The following is a 23,506-nucleotide window of genomic DNA, read 5'->3' on the forward strand; positions in this document are numbered from 1 at the left end:
GATGACACCGACAAAAGCAGCACCAGTAGCAGGACGGAGGGAGGGGTCTCCCCGGGCTTTTGACCAGGCTTCCCATGTTGCTGATGTTTTCCTTGGCATTTTTGCTGGAGTGGAACTGCTTCAGGGAAAGACTTTGCTGGCGGCTTTCCCAAACCAGCGCTGCTGGAACAGCTTCATGGAATTATTTATATTGGAAAAGATCTGAGACCATCGGGTCCAACCCTTGACCCAGCACCACCTCGTTCACCACCAAATGTGTCCCCAAGTGCTACATCCACACACCTTTTGAACACTTCCAGGGATGGTGATTCCACCACTTCCCTGGGCAGCCTGTTCCTCTTCCCTCGTGCCCATCACTGCCACGTGCAATGCCCATTTCTCCAGTTCAGGGAGGCAGTTGAGTGACCTTCAGGTCACCTTTTTCCAGGTGCTGTTCCCTCGCTGATCCCTGGAGTCACCAGGGTTTGTCACCTGAGCAACAGAAAGGATCAAATCAGTGGGTGAAGCCTTCACAGACCCTTAGGGCTGGCTCTGTCTGCTGCTCTTCAGAAGCTGGTGAAGCCTGAGACGTGGTTATCCCAGGCAAATCCTACTGATCTCTCCCTAATCCTCCTCTCTCAACCCTTGGCAGCACTCTCCTCTGTCAAAAAAGGGAGGGAAAGAAGGAAGTGCAGCAAGTTAACAGCTTTTGGGAGCACTGAGCCAGCTGGATGTGTGTTCCCAGGGCTCTGCACCATGGCCAGAGGTACAACAACCCTCTCTTGTGTGACCCTACCGGGTCTGTGCTGCCCAGGTCACCCCAGACCTGGGCTCTGACCCAATGCTCCATTTCCAAAGCTCAGGCATCTGTCCTGCCCCAAGCTGGCAGGGCTGTGGGACATCCCTTGTGCCTGAGGGATAATCCTGCACCATGAGGCCCACCAGCCTTGTCCCACCAGGACAAAGGGGACCACCCCTGTCCAGCCCTGCTGCCAGACCCTTTAGCCAAGCAGTGCTGTGACACAGAGCCTGATCTGGTACCATCAGCAGCTCAGAAAGATGCAATAATTTCCCCTTTCTGACCAGCATCATACCTCAGGGCCCAGGTTTCCAAATTGCAGAGCATCTCCCAAGACTTTCAGCATCAGCAGGAGCTGCTGGCGCTTGGTGCTGTCAAAAAATGGGGCCCTTGAATGTGACTCAACTGAAATACAAAATTAGCCAGAAAAGTAGGGATGAGTTGGAAGATTCGAGCTGTTTTGCCTTGATATTAATTCTTGACTGGATATTAATTCTTACCTTGATATTAATTCTGGCCATGCATATCCCTGCAATGTTACAAACTCTGTTTTACAGACTCTGCCAGGCAGAGACACACACACACACATATTTTCACAGTGGTACAACAGACAAGGGGAAAAGCTGGGTCATCCTGTCCCCCAAAACAAAAGGTTGGCTTCCAGATGACTCAGGAATGTCCCAGGGATCAACTTTATCTATTTATATATTTATTCTGGCCTGCATCCATGAATCACTGCTAATAGCAAAGGGTTGCATAATTTTAAGGAGGATGCTTTTGTGATGCCTCTGACTAGAGAAAATACATCTATTTTGTCTTGTGCCTATGAATAGATACCCTACTCTGACTCCCTGCATTTGCAAACCACAGATACTACTGAAAATAAGGCATGATTGGCAGGTACAACCTGATTAGCATTTACAAATTACCGTGGCCTTTCTCCAAGCGATCATTTGTACAAATTGTTTCCTCTGTCTCTGAGCTGAAAAGAAACAGAGCTATTAGGTGAGTTGAGACTTTAAAAGAGTCAGAACAAGGCTAATGCTCACACCATCTCATTTCACACCCTTTTGAATGTTCAGCTTTTACTGAACCGTGTCTTTTTTTTTTTCCCTTTCTTAAGAAAAAGGCCAAACACGGGCTTTGGGTGAAGAGGCGTTTTTTTTTTTTCCCCTGAATAAAATCCTTGATTTTTGCCTTTTTTTTTCCCCCCCAGCTTTTTTTTTTTTTTCCTCTTTTCCTTACAGCAACTGTTCCTAAAATATTTGCTCATTGTGGTTTTCAAACAGATGAAAAATTGCTGTAACAGTTTATATTATATGTTTTTTTATTTTAAAACCGCATCAAAATGGAAACAGAGGCTTGCAAGAGAAAGAAAACCTCGCCTGATGAAAAACGCCTCGGAGTGGGCTGGGATGATATTCCTCCCCCCATATTCCAGCCAGGAATAGGCCTTGTGAGATTTTTGGACTGAGTGTATTACTGCACACTCCTCCTAAGATGTTTGGTAGCACCAATTATGGAGGTTCAAGCCGTGAGTCAAATACACCAAGCTGCTGGGATTGGCTCCAAAGATGTGCAATCCCCTCCAGACACGAGAATAATTTGGGTTTTTTTCCCCTTTTCCTTGTGCACATTGGACCTGGAGAAGGTGTTGTACCTTCCCTGTAATCAAGGACATGCAGCTGTTGTTATTTTTGTGGCGGTGAAGGTTTATGGTTTAAGGCTGAAGACCTCCAAGGCTTTCCTGGTCTCTGTAGGCAACACGAGGGTCAACTGGAGAGTCAGTGTGTCACTGAGCCCTCTTGAGGGAGGATGGCACTCCAGAAGTTTAATCCTACCCAATTTAATTGCAGTGAACAGCATCACTTTGCTGAACAGCCCATCCAAATTTCATAGGCTTTTGAATCAATAATGAGGCATCTTAACTCCGGTTCTGAATACCAGGCAGAGTTCTGGCTGCAACCTTAATTAAAAACATCTCGCAGCAGGATAAATAAATAATTCCCTTTTAAGTCTGAGGCCATTTTGTGTTTCAGACCCTGCTGGGCTGCGGGAGGGATGGTGTGTGGGAGAGGTGTGACAGCTCTGCCTCGGTGAGATAAGTGGTGGAGAGGCAGTTTGCATCCCCCGGGGTGGTCCTGACCAAATCCTCAACCCCCCGTAACCCCTTCCTGGGCTCTTCAGACTTCCTGGCCGGAATCTCTTTGCTTTTTTTTTTCTACCTTGCCTCAGAGATAATTTTTTTCCTCTGGTGGTTTGTTCTCTGGGGGCTTAAATAAATGGAGTGTGAGTGGGTGTGTGGGTGAGAGGAGGAGGCAGTGTTGGGAAGCCGAGCCGAGCGTTTCGCTCGGTGCAGGAATGTCGTGTGGTGCTGCCTGTCCAAAAAATCATCCTCCAACCCCTTTGCTCCTTGGCTCCCCTGGCCAAAATCAATGCAGAGCTGATGCTGAAATAACAAATGGGTGTTGTGGGTCGTGCTGAAGGGCTCTTTCTGGCCATGACACTTTTGCCAATGACCCAGCTGATGATACAAAATCGTTGACAGTGGTGTTTGCAGCTGAGAAAAAGATTGCTGGTGTAATGTGCAATGAGGCAGGACACATAATATCACAGTGAGTCACGGAGGTGAAGGTATTTCAGACTTTATTTTGGAAGGAAAAGAAGAGGTTTTAGAGGCTGTGATTTAAAATGAGCTTGGAGCCAACGTGCTTGTGTCGGTTCAGATCAAGCTGGGTGATGGGGGCAAAGCAGGGCCCCAGACTGAGGTTCCTCAAAGAGCAGCTCTGACAAATTCAAGGCAGTGAAGGTTTTCAAAATGCTTTATTGAATGTTGGAAAATCTCTGAAAATGGGTACCTGGGTGACAGGTGACCTTTAAAGGTCATCCAGTCCAACCCCCCCCTGCCATGGGCAGGGATATCTTCAGCTCCATCAGACCCTCATCCAACCTGACCTTGAACATTTCCAGGGATGGGGCAGCCACAGCTTCTCTGGACAAGCTGTGCCAGTGTTTCGCAGCTTCATGGTAAAGAACTTCTTCCTTAAAGCTGATCTAAATCCATTCTCTTTCAGTTTAAAACCATCAGCCCCTGTCCTGTTGCAACAGGCCCTGAGGAAAGGTTTGTTCCCCATCTTTCTTTTAGGCCCCCTGGAAGGCTGGAATAATAAATAAATAAAGAAATGCCCCTTTTCCTGTAGCCAAGAGATGCAGGGGAGGATTAGCACAGATCCAATGTAACAAACCCAATCCACGAGTTGTGACCAGACTCCCTTTCAACATCTGCTGGTGGAACCCACAAATCAAACCCTCAAAACCTCCAAACCACACAAGTTTTAGCTCCTGATTCCATCAGAGTCAGGCTCCAGGACAAGGGTGATTGGGAAGTGCTGAAAGAGGAGCTTCCCAGTGTCCTGGTGCTAGGACCTTCCCAGTGCCATGATCCTTTGCTCACCCATCCCATCCCATCCCTCTGACACCTCAGGTGTGCACACATCACCCCTTGCAATAAAGCTATAAAGCCCTGAAATACATATATATAATATGAAATATATGTGCATTTATATACATTTATATACAAAATATATAAATATATTTTATATATTTATATATAAAATAGAAACTTATATATTAATATATAAAATATATAATATATATATTTTTATATATATATAAATTTTTATATATATACCTGAAATAAGGGACTTACCATCCTTGACATGCTGATTAATCATGGAACACATGTTTTGTCAGGTTCATTGGGAGCTGAACATCTCCTCCTCAGCAGCCAGAGGGCTTGGCAAAGGTTGGGAACATGCACATGGATGGTTTGTTCCAGGCCCTGAAGGGATTTTAAACCTTTCTTGTGGGTTCAGAGTGCAGGTTTATCCCCCTGTAATATTTAATACCTTGCTGTGGATCCCGAGGAATATCTGCTGCTCCATCATTATAATTAATAATAACACCCCACTGCAGGGAAAACCGCTTGTCTAAATGCTCTCAATTGTTAATGACTCAGACCTTAAGGTTTAATTCATCCTGTTCCCTCCTTGTTAATTAAAGGCACTCAGTCTCTCGTGGTGGCAGCCACGGGATTAAGAGGAGGAGCTTTAGTGCCACCACAGGGAAATCGTGGAGTTATCCCAGCCTGGGACACTCTGGGAACGGGGATGGCTGTGGATGCTTTATCTGACAGCAAAGATGGAAAACGTGCAACGTGGTGATAAACTCCCTTCCAGAGCTTCTAAAATCCTTTTTTTTTTTTTTTTCACAACCCAGAGATTATGGCCACGGCTGATTTCTGCTCCGATTCCTTGATAGTCAGGAATTATTTATTTTGCAGCTGTCAGGCTGGATTTGCCACATGCGGCGCTTTGCTGTTCCCTCTCTCTCTCTCTCTCTCTCGGATATCCTGGGGTTTTGTAACTGAATTTATGTTCTTTGTGGCTCTCTTAGAAATACAATGAAGCCAAAAACAATTGTGTTTATTACAACTCAGAGGGAAGAGGGTTTTTTTTTTCTGCCAGGCCGTAGCCGAGCTCAGGAGCTGGTGGGAGGATTTCCAGGCAGAAAAAGGGGTCAAGTGACAAAATTAAAAAAAAAATTCAATACATTTTGAAGCATAGGTCATTTATTTGCTGGATCAAAACATGACTTCCCAGATTTAGGAAGAATCCTTCCTGGGATCCACTCAAAAATAGCAAAATTAATTTATTTAAGAAGATTAGGGTGGAAAACAAAGTCACCTTCAGTTGACAGCAACTTCTCCTCCCCTCCCCATATAACCTTATATATTTTTAGTCCTCCAAACCTTGTAGTGGTTTTGTGCAGGAACCAAATGCTGTGGAGTAATGGAAAACTTAGTCAATCCCCTGCTGGGAATACATGTAAATAAGGAAGGTTTGGCACGGGATGAACTGATGACACGTTCCTTGGGCAGTGCACAGAAAAGGGGGGGGAAAAAAAAGCCCCAAATAGTTTTTCTCTGCTTGAAAAAAAATGGTGCTTTCATGTTAGGCTGAAAATATCCTCCTGGTACCTTCCTATCTCCAAAGTAGCTCGGAAATGAAAGCAGCTTTGCAGAAAGGGCTTCTGAGGAGAACTCGTAGCTCTCTGAATTATCCCCCTTGGTTCTGCCTGGATTCGGAGAAAATTTGGAATTTTTTTGCCGGAGAAGTTAAATTTTCCTCAGGGATTTGACCCTCCCTCTCTCTCCTCAGCCCCCTGCTGTCCTGGGAGAACCACAGCCCCCTTCCCCTTTAAAATTAAAAAAAAAACCCACCACACAAACTCGATTCAGCCTTTGCCACTTGGAGGATAAAGAGGGATTTAAAATCTCTGCACGTTCCACGAGATGCCACTTCTCCAGTGTTACTTCCCTCCCTGCAGCAATTGCTGCTTAGAACGAACTCAAAACACATTTTATCAGTGGTTAATCCTGTTAGAGCTGAAGGATCAAGGGGGTTTCTCTCCTGCACCAGTGCCCACCAAATCCCGGGACACTGTTATCCTGAGGGGTCTTCACCTTCTCTGTGATACTTTGTAGGAAAACTTAGTGGTCCTCCACATTCAAAAGCTCCAGGCAGGACAAATGGGCAGAGATTTCACCCAAGCCTCACAACTTTACTTCCTTATGAGGGAGAGAACACAAAATGATCAATTTTTGCCACTGTTTGCACTGATTTGAGCTGGTCTGAGCACACACATCTGGAATATTGCTGGTAACTACAGCCAGCCCACAGTTGGCTTTGCTTTGGGTTCATTATCCCACATAAATAGCTTTGGCTTGGAGAAGACCTTTCTTACTAAAAGCCCAGCCATGATGTGATGCTATACACCACATTTTGAGTCCATGCCAGCTTCAAAATGTGCATTTTGAGTGGAATCTCAGGAGCACAAAAGTCCTGCTCAAGGTTTTTGCAAATCACGTGCACGGCAAACGCGGAGATCCTTGGATCAAACAAGTGTTGGACATCCCCCAGGGGAGATATGGAGAGAGCAGGGAGCTCAGCAGAGCTGCTGTAATGGAACTGTAGGTGATTGGGAAAGCCAGGATGCTGCTGAAGAGCTTTTTAAATTGACCACATGTCACAAAGAAGGCCTTTCTCTGGACGGGCAGAATCCAGGAAGAAAATGGGTAGGATTTTATATTTTTTTTAACCAGGCTGATGAACTGCTTGACCTCGTAGAATATCCTGAGCTGGAAGGGACCCACAAGGAGCATCCAGTCCAGCTCCTGGCCCTACACAGGCACCCCAGCAATCCCACCTCGTCCGTGAGAGTGTTGCCCAAACGCTCCTTGAAGCTCTGGCAGCCTTGGTGGTGTGACCATTCCCTGGGGAGCCTTTTCAGTGCCCAAGAGGCACAAAGTGTCAAAAGTGTGTGTGGGGGGAACTTAGAAAGCCTCCCTGGGCTCCTCCAGAGAGAGGAGTTGGTGGATTTTCAGGATTAAGGCGGGGTGAGTTATGCTGTGCCCAAGGTTTTGGGACGCTCGTGTGAGGGAAGACTTTGCTGGCTGCTCATGTATGAACTGCCTGCAGCTAAATGGGGCCTCCAGCCTCTCCAACCCCCAGTCCCACTGCCCCACCACATCCCCACGTCCCCCACATCCCAGCAGATGGTGGTTTGGGGGGGCTGTAACAATGTACACACACGTGGCAACGGAGGACAGGCGGAAACCCACCTACGACCCTGGGCCCAGGAGTGAGACAAACCAGCTTCTCTCTTCTAACCCCCCAGTTCCTGTGCCTCTATTTGGCAAGTCCTGCCCCATCTGGCATCTCCTGCTCCCACGGTGCATTCCTGGCACTCCCGTGTCCTCAGTGTGCCCTGAAAAGCAGGTGTTGCCATCAAACAGCCCCATTAAAGCCCCCGGGGCTGGAGTATCCGTGGTCATCTCAGTCCCGGGAATGCGTTTTGTGCAGCCATTTGGGTTTGTTGCAGGGTGGAAAAGAGGCTGAGGAGAAAGGAGGATTTATGGAAGGGGGTTTTGGGCACAAAGGGGAAGTGTGGAGAGCGGAGCAAAGCACGTGCACGTGTGTGTGAGAGGGTTCAGGAGGGAGCTGCAGCCATCCCAGCAGCTCCCATGATGAGAAGAAGCCACCACGGTGCCTTCAAGCACTGCAGCCTGTTCCTCTATTTCTCTGAGAATGCTTGTGACAGGACGTGCTGCAAAATGGCCAGGGCTGTCCAGCACGGGCATCTGGGAGGGGGAAGGAGGTTGTGAAGCCTCTGTGTGAACTGCTCCACGGGCTCACGTGGTGCACCCTGAGTCCTGCATCCACTTCTGGGCCCCTCATGACAAGAAGGACATGGAGAGGCTGGAGCGTGTCCAGGAAAGTGAATGGAGCTGGGGAAGGGTCTGGAGCACCAGGAGCAGCTGAGGGAGCTGGAGGGGCTCAGCCTGGAGAAAAGGAGGCTCAGGAGGGGACTTTCTTGCTCCCTACAACTGCCTGAAAAGCGGTTGTGGCAAGGAGGGTGTCGGTCTCTTCTCCCGGGCAACAAACAGCAGGAGAAGAGGAAACTGCCTCAAGCTGCACCTGGGGAGGTTCAGGTTGGACATCAGGAAGAATTTCAACATGGAAAAAGGGCTGTCTGTCTTTGGAAGGGGCTGCCCAGGGAGGTGGTGGAGTCCCCATCCCTGGAGATGTCCAAGGAACTGGACTGGACGTGGCACTCAGAGACAAGGTGGGGATTGGGCACAGGTCGGACTCAATGACCTTGGAGGTCTTTTCCAACCTTTGTAATTCCGTGATTCCATGATTCTATGACTCAGGCTGATGAGAAGGGGAACTAGGACATGACAATTTGATGGTAAGTTGGTCCACCTGCCCCGGACCGAGGATAGATGCAGCCTTGGAGGAGATTTGGGTGCCGTGCAGGGATGCTGAAGGTGCAGAGCCTGTGCGAGGTTGCCAGAGGAGGAAACACTCCCGATGAAAGGGAAAACACTCCATATCTTAAATGAGTTCCCTGTGTTTTGGTTTGCTTTGCCACTATGGCCCCAGGCTCCTGGAATTGTGGGATTCCCCAGGGCACGAGATGCTGATGAAGGAAGGACAGGAGTAGTCTCACCACCATCCCACAATTCTCCCCAGGCCTCTTCTGCATCCAACTCATTCTCTCCACTGTAAATATTCCCAGGGAAAGGAAAAATGTCCCTCTCTAGGACGAACTCTCCCCTTGCAATACAGCAAAGAGCTGCAGGGCAGGAAATCCATGGGAAGAGCTGGGTGCTGTTGTGCCTGTAGGGAGCTCATGCCCAAGGGACAAACAACAGCTACTCATCATTTTTGGGATTTGCTGAGCATCCCTTCCCCTTCTGAGGGTTGGCAGCAGCACAGAGTGGAGACTGCAATTTTCCCCTGGAAGTTCAGAGCAAGGTTTTGCCATGGAAGGATGAAAAGTAAAATTTTCCCCATGGAATGAACATCCCAGCTTGGAAATGCCTTCAAACTGTTTTATTCTGATAGTGTCACCAGCAGATGGATCCTCATCTGATTATACTGGTGTCAAATGAGTGTGATAAAGCCCAGAAATGAGTAACTTCCAAGCAGGGGTTGCCCCTCATTTCATTTTACAGGGACAAACACTTGCAGGGAAAAGCCATCCTTTTCGATTTCCCTCCCCATGACAAACACCCATAACACAGAGTTAATGATCCCTGTGAGTCCCCTCCAACTCAGACAATTCTGTGACTCTGCGACTCTGCAACGTTTCCTCTGAAAGTGATGAACCCAAATGGAAACCACTTCAGGAAATACCCTTTCAGGCATCTTTAACTAAGAAGCCCAGTGAGCCAACTCAGCTCCATCCCCTGTAGCCCCTGGTGCTCAAACACACGGCTGGAGAGGTCCCAGCTCTGGGTAATTAGGAAAACATGCACTGGAATCGAGCCCAGGGAAAGCAAACATGTGTTCCTTAAGTGCATTGCCATCGATTAAGGTAAAACTCCCTTTTCTTGGTTTTTTCACATTTCTACTTCCCAGTGTTATGGCCTGGAGGCAGGAAGGGGTTGCTGAGGCAGCCGTGGGTTTTTCAGCAAGTTGAAAGCTGTTATTTTATACACAAAGATTTTATACATGAAGAAGTCTGTGGTCCAGGAAAAGCAGAGAGGTGGATGAAGATAGAAGTGAAAATAAACCCCGTCAACATTGCAGCCACAGGAGAAGATTGTTTGGAACATTTAACAGGAACAATTAAAGGCAAGAACTGGGATCTTTAAGCATTCCATCAATTCTTGGACCTCTAGATCAGGTAGCTGGTAGGACCAGCCCTTCTGGAGGATGGTCCTCTGGTCCACTGGTCCTCTCCTGATGTACCAGCAGCGCTGATGTGCACTTAGAGATATCTGGACAATGAAACAACTGTGACAAAATCCTCCTTCCCAAACTCCAGGCCAGATGGTGGAGACAGTGGAACTGGTGTCTGTTGACTTCTTCTCCCAGTGGTTGGAAGTGGGTGACTGGAGAAGTGACATTGGACCAGTCTTGGATGCAGTTTGGTGTCCAGGTTCAGGTCCCTTCCCAAAAAGGACCTTGAGATAAGTTATTTAAGAAGGGGCAAGACTAGGAGGAAAGGCAAAGGTCAGCTCCCCATAGTTAAAGGGTTGTGATGTGTAGGACTCACTGGATGCACTTGCTACCCACTAAGGATTAAGAACTTTGTTTTGTGGTTAGGAAGCTCTAGAGGCTGGAAAAAGGCTTGGAATTTTCAGTATTTCAGTCCCTTTCTGGGAGCAGGGATCAGAAACAGGTTTGAAGAAAACCTACAAAGGAAAGTCTAAGAATGGGTCCTGCTTCTGAGCAGATGCTGGAGATCTTTCTTGCAGCTCTACAGATCTCTGGTGGTGAGCACAAGTGTCTTATGAGCTCTCCATAAGATCACCTCTCTTCCCTAAAGCTGTGTCTTTCCTTCTGCCCCGTTTCCTTTCCAGCCATGTGCAGTTCATATAAGCCCATGGGATCATGTTGGAATCATGGAATCCCAGAATGGCTTGGGTTGGGAGGGATCTTAAAGGCCATCCAGTTCCAACTCCTTGCCATGGGCAGGGGCACCTCCCACTATCCCAGGTTTCTCCAAACCCTGTCCAATTTTGTCCATCTTCAGACCCGTGGCAGACGTTCTGCCCTTAGGATGGTGTTGCTCTCCCCAGTCCTTCATAGGATCATTTAGGTTGGAAAAGACCTGTAGGGTCATGGATTGACTGATGTCTCTGCCCTGCCCTTGTTTTTGGCTTTTGTGGAGACTTCCAGCTTTTCCAACTGGAACAACAGACTCACCCCGTTGGAAACCAAACCTTTCACACGATGCTGGTATTGAGTGACCCCAAGCTGTGGAGTGAAAATTCCAAGATAACCTCCTCTGGCTCTCAGCTGACAGAGGAGCATCTCCATCCCAGCAAGAAACCAGAGTGAACAGATGCCTCTTTGGAGCTGTCCAGATGGCTGAGTGGCTGCAAAAAGGCATGAGAAGGATCATAGCCCGTGGCAGCTTCCAAGTGGCCAAACTGATCTGGAGTGAGCAATGACCTTCATAAACCTCCTGGATGAAAAACACACCCTTGCAGCAGCAGCAGGAGGAAGAGGAGGAGGGTGAGGAATCTCTTCCTCTGAATCTCTCGTGGCACAGATATTTCAGCTGTGCAAACATTTTGAAGGGAGACCAGTGTGCATCAGTTCTCACCGCTGGAAAATCCGCTTTTCCACCCCGATTTTTTGCTTTCCAGGCAGCCTGCCAGCAAGGACCTAATCACGTTAGAGGAAAAGCACTTCCTTGGGATGGAGGCAGACATTGGAAGTAAAGGAGAATGTGGGCTGATCTCACTAAGGGAGGTGAGGAAAAACCCCGCCAGAAGTTAGACTTGTGAAGCTCCTCACTGCAAGAATGGCATCTTGGGTGTCCAAATGCTTATTAGATTGAGGAAAAATGGGTCTGGAGACACTCAGGGATGAGTGGGATGTCTGGAAGTCCTGATTCTAACCTGCTCAAAGCAGGACTGTCCCTGGGGCTGGATCACATTCATAAGGGCTTTGTCTGTCCCAGTCTTCAGAACCTCCGAGGACGGAGTCGCCACCACCTTTCTTATCCAAGTCCTCTCCACGTCCACAACCCTGTGTTGCTGTTTCTCCCATTAGGTGATAAATGTTTTGTTGTTTGTTGTATGTTTTAAATTCTTCTATATAAGCTGCTCTTCATTAAAAAGTAATTCCAAGTTGTTTTCTCTGGAAGCTTTCGGATATAAGCTTTCTTTGATGTAAAGCAACATTTTAAGAAGAAATCCTTCCCTGTGAGGGTGGTGAGGCCCTGGCACAGGTTGCCCAGAGAAGCTGTGGCTGCCCCTGGATCCCTGGAAGTGTCCAAGACCAGGTTGGACAGGGCTTGGAACAACCTGGGACAGTGGAAGGTGTCCCTGCCCATGGCAAGGGGTTGGAACTGGATGATCTTTAAGGTCCCTTCCAACCCAAACCATTCTGTGATTCTATGATCTCAGTTAAAGTTGTCCAGCCAATCTCCTGTGTGGAATCTCATCCTGATGGTCCATGTGCCCCTTATCTCCAGTGACATTCATGTGACTGATTCAGCTTTTCAGGAGAGAAAAGACTGGTTACCACACTGAAATTAAGTTGCTTTCTGTGAGGGGCTCTTGACTATCAGAGTGAAGGGGCAGATAAAGTTATTCCCTGAAAACATCAAATGTTGAGTTTTTTTTTTTTGCTGGCCTCTTAGTCCAAGCAAGGACAGGCTTCATGATGACAAGTTAAGATTCTTACTACCAAGAGGTTCTTGGAATGGAAAAGAGAGGGCTGTGCTTTGTCAGAGAGGAGGGAAGAATCCCTGAAGGTCTGGGCTTGCACAGCTTGTCCCTTGGAAGCGAAGCTCCTGGGTGAGTCTTATCGGATGTGAGAGGATTTGTCCTACTGCTGCACTTGAAAAACAGATGGAAAAACCTTCATCTGGTCACTCCTATTTTAAATTATGCATCCTCCATCTGCTGCCTCGAGCACAGACGTGCTCACAGTAACTGCTGAGTTCCTAAAATAACCTGAGACTCGCGGAGAGGTTTTTACACATCCCTGGCTTGCCCAGTCCAGGCTGTCTCAGCTTCTCCCTCTTGCTGATGTCCCTGCAGGTGAAGGTTTGATGTCTCCTGGTGAGTGGTCCAGGTTTTGCCAGGCAGGCCAAGATGCCATCATGCCAATGGAAACTGCTCCCTCTTTCAACACACTGGTAAGAATTTTGCCCCGAGAGACCTCACCTGCATGGGAAAGGTCTACATGCGACACCTGAAAACCTCCCTGAGGCACCAGAATGCAAACTTGAGCCCTGGAATGACCTGAAATTTGGAAAGCTCTAACCCTTGGATCACAGAACTCCTCATGACAGGTCTTGGCACCCTCAGGAGACCATTGCAGCCCCACTTGGTTTCCCACCAGCTCAGAGCAAAGCCAGGGCTTGGTTGCTCGGGTCACTCCCATCCCTGCCAGACGTGCTCCACCACACTGCACACATTTAATTCTCTGCCTCTTTCCTCTGACTCCAAATCAATTCTGTCAGCTCCTTAATTATTTTAATTTTTCTCCATTCTCCAAATCCCTCCAATATGTTTTATATATAGGGTACAGGCTTAAAAAAGAAAGCTACCGCTGCGCCCTTGCCTCTGAAATATTACCAGAGAAATGTGTGTATTTCATCTCTGCCTTTCATTTTTCCAGACATTTTCTGCTTTGAAGAAGCCTGAAACAGTAATAGACTGATGGCCACACTCCAGCTCTATTGATTAACAGTGAGTGGTCAAGCTCTTCAGCGCCTGAAAATACATCCAGAAACGGGGACGCGTGAATTATTGCGTTTTCCCGCAGGTGGAAGGAGAGGGGGAAGGATAAAACCCACAACCAGGAGTTCAAAAGACCTGCCTGCCCCATGTGCAAATCCCCATTGGTGGGAAGTCCTGATGTGGGGGAGAACCAGTGATTGTTCCACTGGCTCAGCACAGCACAGGGCTAAATCATTTATAAATACTGCGGCTCCAAATTGCCTCTATTTAACAAGAGCACAGCGGAGAAGGGAAGCAAGTGGAACAGTCTTCTGCAGTTTTAAGCAGTGCTGAGAATAGAAATCTCTTCCCAGCCATTACAGTCCTCACCACTGGTCCCATTTTCAGTGCATTTTAGGGGAAAAAAGGCAAAGAGTCCTGGAGACAAAGGAAGCACTGCAGGCTGCAGGATTTCAAGAAACCCAAGGCCTGTCAAGAGGTTGTACTGGTGGACAGTGGGACAGAGGCCACATCTGTGCCTTCAAATTCCTCACAGGATTCCTCTTTACACCCTTGGAAGCTTCTGGAACTGCTGGGCTGCTCCCTAACAAGACCACAGGGTCGTAATAACACGGCATCACAGGGGAGTTCAGGTTGGAAGGGACCTCAGGACATCTCCGGTCCAACCTGCTGCTCAAAGAAGGATCAGCTTGTGGCTGGACTGGGTCACTCAGGGCTGTATCCAGTCTGACAACTCTTGAAAACATCCAGCCTGGCCTTGAAAACATCCAAGGTTGGAGATGGAACAAGTTGTCTGGGCAACATGTTCCATTTCTTGACTGTCCTTATGCAGGAAACGTGTCTCCTCCAATACCAAGTCTTGGATTTTCCTTCTTAAACTCCGAAGGCATCACTGGTGGGTAGGAATGGAAAAGGAATTCCACCAAATCTGGACTTTTCAGAGTAAGACAAACTTGGTAATGCTGTACTTTTCCAAGAAATAGGCAGGTTTGGGGTGGGATAACCGTCTGTGGTTTCCTCCAAACCTGAGGCAAGGAAGAGGAGCAGGATGCAGAGTGGAAACCTCACTTTCAGATTCCACAACCACGTGGCTCCGTTTCTCCACCTCATTCATCATCTGGGAGAGGTGTGAGTTTGCATCCAACATCAAAGAATCCATTTTGCCTTCGAAAGGATGGGGAATGTTTTTGAAATCATGACTTCCCCTGGGATGGGAAACCATTTGATTCCCATTATTTGAATTCAAGTCCTGTCCCAAGACTGAGCAACAGCTGAGGGCAGATGCCTTGGGTGACGATGAGCAACAGGCCACTCCAGCTTGCAAGACGAGTCAATGAGGAGAGTTTGCAGCTGCACCTGATGCAAGAGTTGGGGCTGGGGAGTGTTTCTGAACTGTCTTTTCAACTGAACATCCAAGAAAAGTTTCCCCCTGTAATTTAGTTGCTGCAGCACCAACCTCCAAGGCCGCTCAGGGCGTTCCAAAGGTGCCGTTTCCGATCCCGAAGCAGGTTAACACCGAGTGGCTCTTGCCTTGCAGGAATAGATCATGAAACTCAAATGCTGACAGGATTAATGCTCTGTAAAAAGGCTCCAGCCCTTCAGCGAGGCCGGGTGTTCTTTTCACACATCAGCTTTACGAGCCCCCTGCGTGGCCGGTTTTGGAAGAATCAGAAATCCTTCAATGGAAGGACGTTCAGTGGAGAAAAATAGCAACAGCAGCAACAACAAAATGAATGAGCAACTGTGGAAAGCAGAGATATGGAGGAAGTGTTTTTATCGGCAAATATGCTTCAGTCAATAGCTGGGTGAGAGGTACTAATTTTAACACACCTTGGAAAGCTGGGAAGTTCAAAGGAAAATGGAGCTTTGGGTACAATAAACTAAAGGAGGTTACTCTGATATAAATGTCCAGGCAACTGAAGTGCTACAAGAAAACAGGGGGGTAAAGGCAGGTTCTTCTTCCTTCGACTTATCTTTTAATAGAATGAGATTTATGTTATATTACTGCCATTACATTCAAGAGACTTTGCCGAGGGGGTTTCATCTGTTCTGCAGAGATCCAGCCCACCATTTCAAGCTGTAACATTTCCCAAAGGCTTTTTGCAGTAGGAACAATGCAATTCCTTGGAGAGCAGGGACCTGGGCATCCTTGTGACAGAGAGAGACATTCAGTTCTGACCCCAGTCTCACCTTGCTCCTCCTCAGGTCTGTGTTTGCACATCTCTTTTCTTTCTGCGTGTTTGAATTTAATAACTGGTTTTTTTTAAAAAAGAACTGTTAAGGGACTATTTATTGAATAGCGACAAATCTGTCCAAGTAGCTTTCCTAATGAAAAACCAGATTATTTTTGTTGATATTGACAGCTACAGAAATCAGTATCTGCCATAGATCTGCATCATCTGTTTTGACTCTACACTCCCCAGGAGAGCATCTGCTCGTTTCCCACATGTACTGATGCCACATTGTGATCAGGAACTTAAAATACTTGCATGGGGTAACTCTCCCTGGCTCATTTCTACCCATTGATTTCCACATGAGTGGCTCAAAACCCCTGGGAATTCCTCATGATGGATCCATGACTCGGATCATATTTAAAAAGATTCAGGGTAAGCAATAAGTAGCAATAAACCATGGCTGTGCAGCTTTAACATCAGCAGTTGAGAAACATCCCAGAGTACAATCTCATTGATTTTAGTGGAATTATGTCATGCACTAATTTGAGCCAAAACCGTGAGATATATTTCAGCGCTCCTGAAAACCCTCTTGGAATTTATTCTCCGGTGGAGGCTCCATTAAAATTAAAAAAAAGACGCCAATTTTAACCATTGATCAGGAGATATTGTAAGGCATCCGAGACAGGAGATTACATAAGACCTCGCAGGAGATTGACCTTTGGATGTGTGGCGGAGAGAAAAGAGGGAACAATTAAAGAGTTATTTGCTGAGAGCACCCAGGGGCACTAAAATCCCTGCCTGACAGCAGGCTCGGGCTGCTGCTGTGCCCTTTCTATTCATCTGAGAAAGACTCGTGAAAGAAACTCCTCTCAAGAAATAGATACGATATTTTTTGCAGCCGGTGACAGGAGAGCTCTGACGAATCTGAGATCAGCTCACTTGGAGGGAACAAAGGCTGCCAGAGTGAGTCGAGTTCACTCCCCAGTAGCCATGACAACACTTTGAAGAACTCACAGTTTAGGGAAGAAGTGAGGGAAATAAATAGTGATTGGCGACTCAAAGCGATCCATCATTGCTCCTCTGTTATCTCTGAGCACCTGGACAGCTCCGAAGTTAAGAAGCCAATGCTTTGTGGCTCCCTGGAGAGCAGGCAGGGTGTGGCTTATCCCAGGGAAAGGACGCAGAGGGACCTGTGGCCAGAGCCCAGGATGCTACAGACTCATCACGTGTGTCCTTGGAAAGCAGGGGAAGGATTTAGGACCAGTCCCCTCCAGCTCTTCACTTAGGTATTTCTGGGAGACATTGCACTGCATCAGAGGAACAGAATAGGAGCAAAATGGTCATCCTGAAACGTGTAGAGCCCAGGAGTAAGTTTGAAGTGGTGCAGGAGGTGGTTTAAGCAGAGCAGTCAGACTTTATAGTTGGACATGGGATGTCCCTTGTGCTCCATCCTGCTGGCCCCTTGTCCAGCCCAGGCATGGTCACAAAGAGCTGGAGGACAGGAATATCCCAAATACCTGGAACTACCTGCTGAATGGAAGTGTATCCTTGCAAGTGCTTGCCTTGCAAGTCACATCTGCTCTTTGAAAGTCTATTTCCCTTCTTTCCATTCCCCCAGGAAGTTTGCTAGAATTTTATTAGGGTTTTTTCTTATTTTATTTTTTTTTCCCCTTCATCTTTTTGGATGTAATAGCTGCCCTCCAGCTATATCTCTTTTTTTGCTTCTCATCCAGACAGCTTCTGCCACTGCTAATATCCATCTGGACTGTGGGAAACCAGAGCCCACACTGGACAGTAATGTGTCAGTAGAAGCTTCAGAGTCTTCACAGCAGAGGGAAAAGAGATTAGGATTGATAGTTGCTGCGCCCAGGCTTCTTTTGCAACTCCTCAAGTGGGGTCAACAGGGCAGGAGACAGGTTAATGTCCCCTGTGCTGTCCTGGAAATGTGTCTCATCCCAGCCAGAGGGTCAGGCCATCATTCTCCTCGGTCCAATTTCATTAAAGAAACAAAAAGAGTGACAAGCGTGGGATTCATGGGGAGCTCAGTGACACAACGACCTGTTCCTCAGGAGGGAGCTGAAGGCATCCATAAGTGTTCCAGAGGCTCCCGAGAGCCTCCTCAGATGACAAGGTTCAGGGAGGCCTGGGGACTGAGCCCTGCTCCACAGAGGGAAGAGATTTCATCCCTCAGGAGCAGGATTCACCCGGCGGGTGAAACCACAGACGTGCAGCGAGTGCCTGAGCACATCCCGAGGGAGCCGGAGCTGTTTGCCCACGGCAAACAGGGATTGCAGGTGTGACAGCACCGCTGGGAGGGTGGGAGAGGTGAGAAAGCAGGAGAACTACCCTGGAGCACCTCAAATGTTGCTTCTCCCTGTACATTTGCACGGCCCCTGTGGGCAGTGGGCACCCAGCTCCTGTCCCTGCTGTCCTGCCAGGAGGGAAATCGTCCATGCCAACCCACTCCCACAGGCTTTGTGTTTACTCCAGCAGCCCATCCTGGTGTTCTGAGTTTTGGGAGTAGAGTGGAATGCCAACACACACTGGTAAATGCCTCCTCTACCTGCATTCCACCTCCCTCTCGCATTTTCTGGCATCTCAGACACCCAAAGTTGACCTTATCCCCCAAACTCTGGAGGTCACAAGCACGACACCACCCCAGAAAATTCTCGTCTTCTCTGTTCTGCCTCAGGGCAGCTCTGGTACATCCTTTCCCTGCTCTGAAAACTCTCCAGGTATAACTGCAAATTCTGTGGACGTAAACTGTATTTATTATTATGTTGATATAAACCGTGAAATTTTCACTAATTCTGAAATATTTGCTACCACTGGCAAGCAAACAACCCCCACCTCTCCTGAGGAGCCAGCAAAGTTGGCAGTGCATGGGGGTGACTCTCATCACCACGTCAGGAACTAAGGGCAGGATTGTTGCCTTTGACTGTGGAAGAATCTGTGATCTCACCAGTGTCGTTCCAGGTGGAATCAACTTTCTGGACTCACCCATGAACAAAAAATGCAAGTTTTCCATCAGACCAACGAAAAATTCTTTTGCTTCATTCAAATTAAAAGCTTCATTTCGGTTTCAGCCTTTTAATAATTCGCTTTTTGACCGTGTAGAAAGAAAACAGGGTGAGAGCTCCAGTTTGCAGGTCTGTGGGGTTCAGCACAATAATATCCAGCAATAAGAAAATAGCTTATTAAAGGACAGGCGCCCTATTAAAGGGCAGGAATAGTTACAGGCTTTGTAAAAGTCAAACACCTTCAGAACACATTGTTTTCCAAGAAGTGGTGATTAATAGCTATTATGAGCACCGCTGGAAGCGTGGCCATGTCACAGAGGCAGGGAAGGAGGCAGAGAGCGTGACTTTAGGGTTGGTGCAGCCCCAGGCACGTTCTGGTCACCCCTCAGGTCCATTATACCAACCACCAGCACTTGGAAGGTCTTCTAATGAGTCAAACTTTCAGCAGATCCTCCTGAGGCTCTGGGGCTGCGAATGCTTCAAGGTGTCTCTTGGTCACAATGAAAAGCTGTCACCATGCACCTCTGGACTACCAAGAGGCTGATGGGGTGGCCTGACCTGCTCTACTGGTGGCACAACCATTACCTCCAGTGATCATCAGAGGCACCTCAGCAGGCAGCTCAAAAGGAGGTGTCAACATGTAGACCTGCCTAAAAGGAAGGTATTTTTCAGCTTGAGGTGTCTCCCAGTCACTCACACCTTGGCAGGCCTGAAGAGATCACAGAATCATGGAATAGTTTGGGTTGGAAGGGACTTTTAAAGGCCATCTGGTTCCACACCCCCTGGAGTGAGCAGGGACACCTTCAATAAGATGATGTTGCTCAGACTCCAGTCCAACCTGGTCTTGAATGTTTCCAGGGATTCTGCTTTTCATAGAGTCATTAATATTAGAAAAGCCCTCTAAGATTATCCAGTTCAACCCTTCCCCCAGCACTGCCAAGGCCACCACTAACCCATGTCCCCAAGTGCCACATCCACATGGCTCTTAAATCCCTCCAGGGATGGGGACTCCACCACTGCTCTTTGCAGCCTCTTCCAACAGTTGACAACATTTTTGGTGAAGAAATTTTCCCTAATATCCAACCCAAACCTCCCAACAGCTGTCACTTCCAACCTCAAACGTCTCCAATCCTTTTGGGATATCTTTTTTTTTTTTTTCCTTTCTGCTGGAAAAATAACATGACAGCGAAGCTGTAGGAACTCAGCTGCTTCAGAAACCATAACCCATCCACAATTCACAGCCTGTGGACTGGGAAACCCAATCCCTTTGAAGAAAATACTCCCAAGTCCCTGAAATCCCTCCCTGCGCCCGGGGCTTTGCAAACCTCCACTTACTCTTGGCACCCGTCCCCGGATTGTGTCACTCGCCAGCTTAGTTAAGAAGTTGATTTGAATATTGTTTTATCACACTGTGCTTTGCAGACAGCATTGAGTCAGCTCAAAACCAGCTCAGTGTGTACTGGCTCCCAGTTAATTATAGTCATAAAACATAATTTACTCCGGTGAAAGGAAATACTTGGAATCCGGAGGGCTCTTTGCTGCAGACGCCGGTTCCTGCGCAGGGTTTTGTTTTCCCCCGTTATCGCGCGGGGCACGAGGCAGCAGGGAGAGTTTTCTGGCTGTGGGATTAGAGATTGTTAAAGAGCGTGTCCAGACATCCCCCAGTGCATGGGAGATCACAGGGAGGATGTTTTGCAGAGGGTTTGTTTTCCGACGAGCATTAACACAAACCTTGGGAAAGAAAGGAGGAAACCGTAGCCTTGTAAATAATTGCCCGTCTCTTGCTTGGGGTTTCTTTGTACCTGTCCTCCCTTCAGCAGGGTCCCTGAAGAACTGGGTTGGTGTTTCCTCCCGTTTCAGCTCTCCAGGCAGCAGATAGTCATGGTTTTAATGCCCTATTTGAGGATTTGTTTTCCCAAAAGCCATATGCTTGTGGCGTGCCCTCCTCTTTCAAACCACTCACAGGGCAAGAAGCTGCGTCCTGGTCTTTGTCCCTGCCTCAACGTGGCAGGAAAAGTTATTTCCATCATAGGGACTCGACCACCTCTTGAACCTACCTAATAAATCCATCCCATGAAACAAATCCATGGCAGTAAACACCTGGTGGTGAAGGGAGGCAAGGGGCGATGGGCACCTTCCTCTCTGTAGGTGTGGCTCGCGGGCACATTGTGGGCACATCCCAGAGTTATTCTGGGAGTATTTGCATGTGTCAGAGCTTCTCTCCCGTTGTCCAGGAGAGGATTTCTGGCCACAGACCAGGCCTGAGGTTTCCACAAGAGGCTCAGGGTTGCAGGGCTCAGCATTTCCTTACTGAGAGGTTGCCTTGGCCAAGTGCCCAACATCAGAGAGGCAGCTGGGGAGGGAGCGTGGCTGAGGGCAGATGGTGGAGCTGCAGCAACAGCAACCCACCTTCTCCTTCAAGCTGTCAGGAGTGCTTAAAATTGGTGGGAGAAGAGCAGGCACAAGCTGGAATATCCAGGGAAGCTCCACTGGGAACAGCTATTGCTGGTGAGCTCTGGTGGGGCTAATCTTGGAGGGGGACACTTTGTTCCTCGCAGGGTTTGAGGCATTTGGGAAGGGCAAGAGCAAGGGGGAAATGCTTTGCACATACTCAAATTCTCTGCCCTCATCTCCTGCTCCTCACTGGTGGATGGAAAAGCATCTTGTCAGCCAGGTCTTTTAGCAGCTCTGGCACAAAATTTAAGTGCTTTCATGTTTCTTCCAACCAGAGGGAGTCAAGTGGAGGATATGTTTTAGTTTGTCCGGGTAGATGCTCCCCTTGAGAGAGGCATCACATTGTGATGGTGAACTTGATCCTATCTAGATGTTTTTCTGGGTTTCCTCCCTGGTTTTTCTCCAGCACTGGTGAGAGGGACAGCAGCTCCTCTGGGCCTGTCTGAGAGATGGATGCTGCACAGAAATGAGAGCTGGTCTGAATTCCAGCCTCCTGGTTCCCTCCCTTCAAAGCCCTGTCTGTGCTGAAGAATGGAAGTGGCACATCTTGGCCAGACCCAAAGGAGGGCATGGAGGGGGTTTGGTGAGTCTCTGAGCCCAGAGCATTTCTTGGTCCTGCCTCCAGATCCCTTTCTGCCCCAAATTCCTAATTATCGGAGTATTAATTGTACGGTAAGAAAAGACTCAGGTGTTTGTACCACGGGCTGATTCCCCAGTGTGGGCAGCAGGGCAGGGGTGAGACCTCCCTGCAGAGCTGCCTCCAGCCCTGGAATCCCAGCACAGGAAGGACATGGAGCTGCTGGAGCGAGTCCAAAACAGGACCACCAAGCTAATTAAGGGGATGGAGCAGCTCTGCTGAGAGGAAAGGCTGAGAGAATTGGGATTGTTCAGCCTGGAGAAGAGAAGGCTTCGGGGTGACCTAACTATGACCTTCCAGTAACTGAAGGAGCTGACAAGAAAGATGGAGAGAGACTATTTACAAAGGCCTGGAGTGACAGGACAAGGGGGAATGGCTTCAAACTGACAGAGAGTAGGTTTATATGAGATCATAGAATCATAGAATCAGCTGGGTTGGAAGGGACCTCTGAGATCATCAAGTCCAACCCCACTACTGCTGCAGTTGCTAGACCATGGCACTAAGTGCCACATCCAGTCTCCTTTTAAAAATCTCCAGGGACGGAGAATCCACTACTTCCCTGGGCAGCCCATTCCAAGGGGAAGATATATGGGAAGATATTGGGAAGAAATTCCTGGCTGTGAGGGTGGTGAGGCCCTGGCACAGGCTGCCCAGAGAAGCTGTGGCTGCCCCATCCCTGGAAGTGTCCAAGGCCAGGCTGGAGCAACCTGGGCTAGTGGAAAGTGTCCCTGCCCATGGCAGGAGGTGGGACTGGATGGTCTTAAGGTCCCTTCCAAGCCAGGCCACTGTTTGATTCTGTGATTCCATGAATAAAAGTGCCCAAATCTGACAAGAGTCAAACTTCCTGGGGAAATTGAGGCAGTGGATGCACCAGGGACATGACTCCAAATCCCAGCAATCCCTTAAGAGGTCCCAAAGAGAAACCAGCCCCTGTGGCTCCTGCAAGCACCGCCAGCCAGCCACCCTCTTTAGGTTTTATTGAAGTGATAACTAACCAGGAATATGGTCCTCTTCTTCCTCACCAGCACGTGCAGGACCAGCAGGGAAATAAAAGCTCTCAAAAGAGCAAAGCCCATCACATTTGGTGTTTTATCAGGATTCCACTTCTCTTTTTTAATGCACTGTGAGGAGATGGGAAGTATTGCTCCAGGTCTGGGCAGAAAGGACCAGGAAGGGAAAGAGAAGCCCCACAAGCCTTGGAGGCACAGAACCAGGGAAGCTACAGAAATGGAAAAGAAATAAACAAACGGGGGGAAAAAAAGCAAAAACATCCTTAAAATGTTGTTTGTTTATCTCGCAGTCACTTATTTTGCTGCAGAGGAGTTTGAAGTTCTCCATTTCCTGGGTGTGCTACAGGAGCAGCAGAGTTGAGACACAGGCTTTTAATGAAGTTTATGTAAATTTGGTGGTGTTTATACTTAGCAGAACAGATTTAGGAGTACTAATAAAGCAGCAGATGAGGCGTAGAAAAGAGTGAAGTTCTCCACCACTGTTATTTTTTACCTTCCTCCCACCATTCCCAACGAAAAGAGTCTGTTTCTGTTGCCAGTTTCTCTTCAAAACAAGTGCTTTTGAAAGCCCATTTATCCCCAAGTGCTGCTGAAGCATCTCCCAAGTTGTGTCCCGTTGCCTTTCTTCCATGAGGAGCCGGGGGCAATTCAGTCCATG

General features: G+C 48.0%; 1 long non-coding RNA gene across 1 annotated transcript; it reads left to right on the forward strand.

Moving 5' to 3' along the window:
- Positions 1 to 19,113: 19,113 nt before the first annotated feature.
- Positions 19,114 to 23,261, forward strand: LOC127475990 (uncharacterized). The gene is made up of 3 exons (XR_007906445.1): positions 19,114 to 19,231; positions 21,608 to 21,784; positions 23,139 to 23,261. It is a non-coding gene; the product is annotated as an uncharacterized LOC127475990 (long non-coding RNA).
- Positions 23,262 to 23,506: the final 245 nt, after the last annotated feature.

Source organism: Manacus candei, unplaced genomic scaffold (genome assembly GCF_025592945.1).
Source record: "Manacus candei isolate 608988 ecotype Guabito, Panama unplaced genomic scaffold, ASM2559294v1 h1tg000048l, whole genome shotgun sequence".
NCBI classification, from domain to species: Eukaryota; Metazoa; Chordata; class Aves; order Passeriformes; family Pipridae; genus Manacus; species Manacus candei.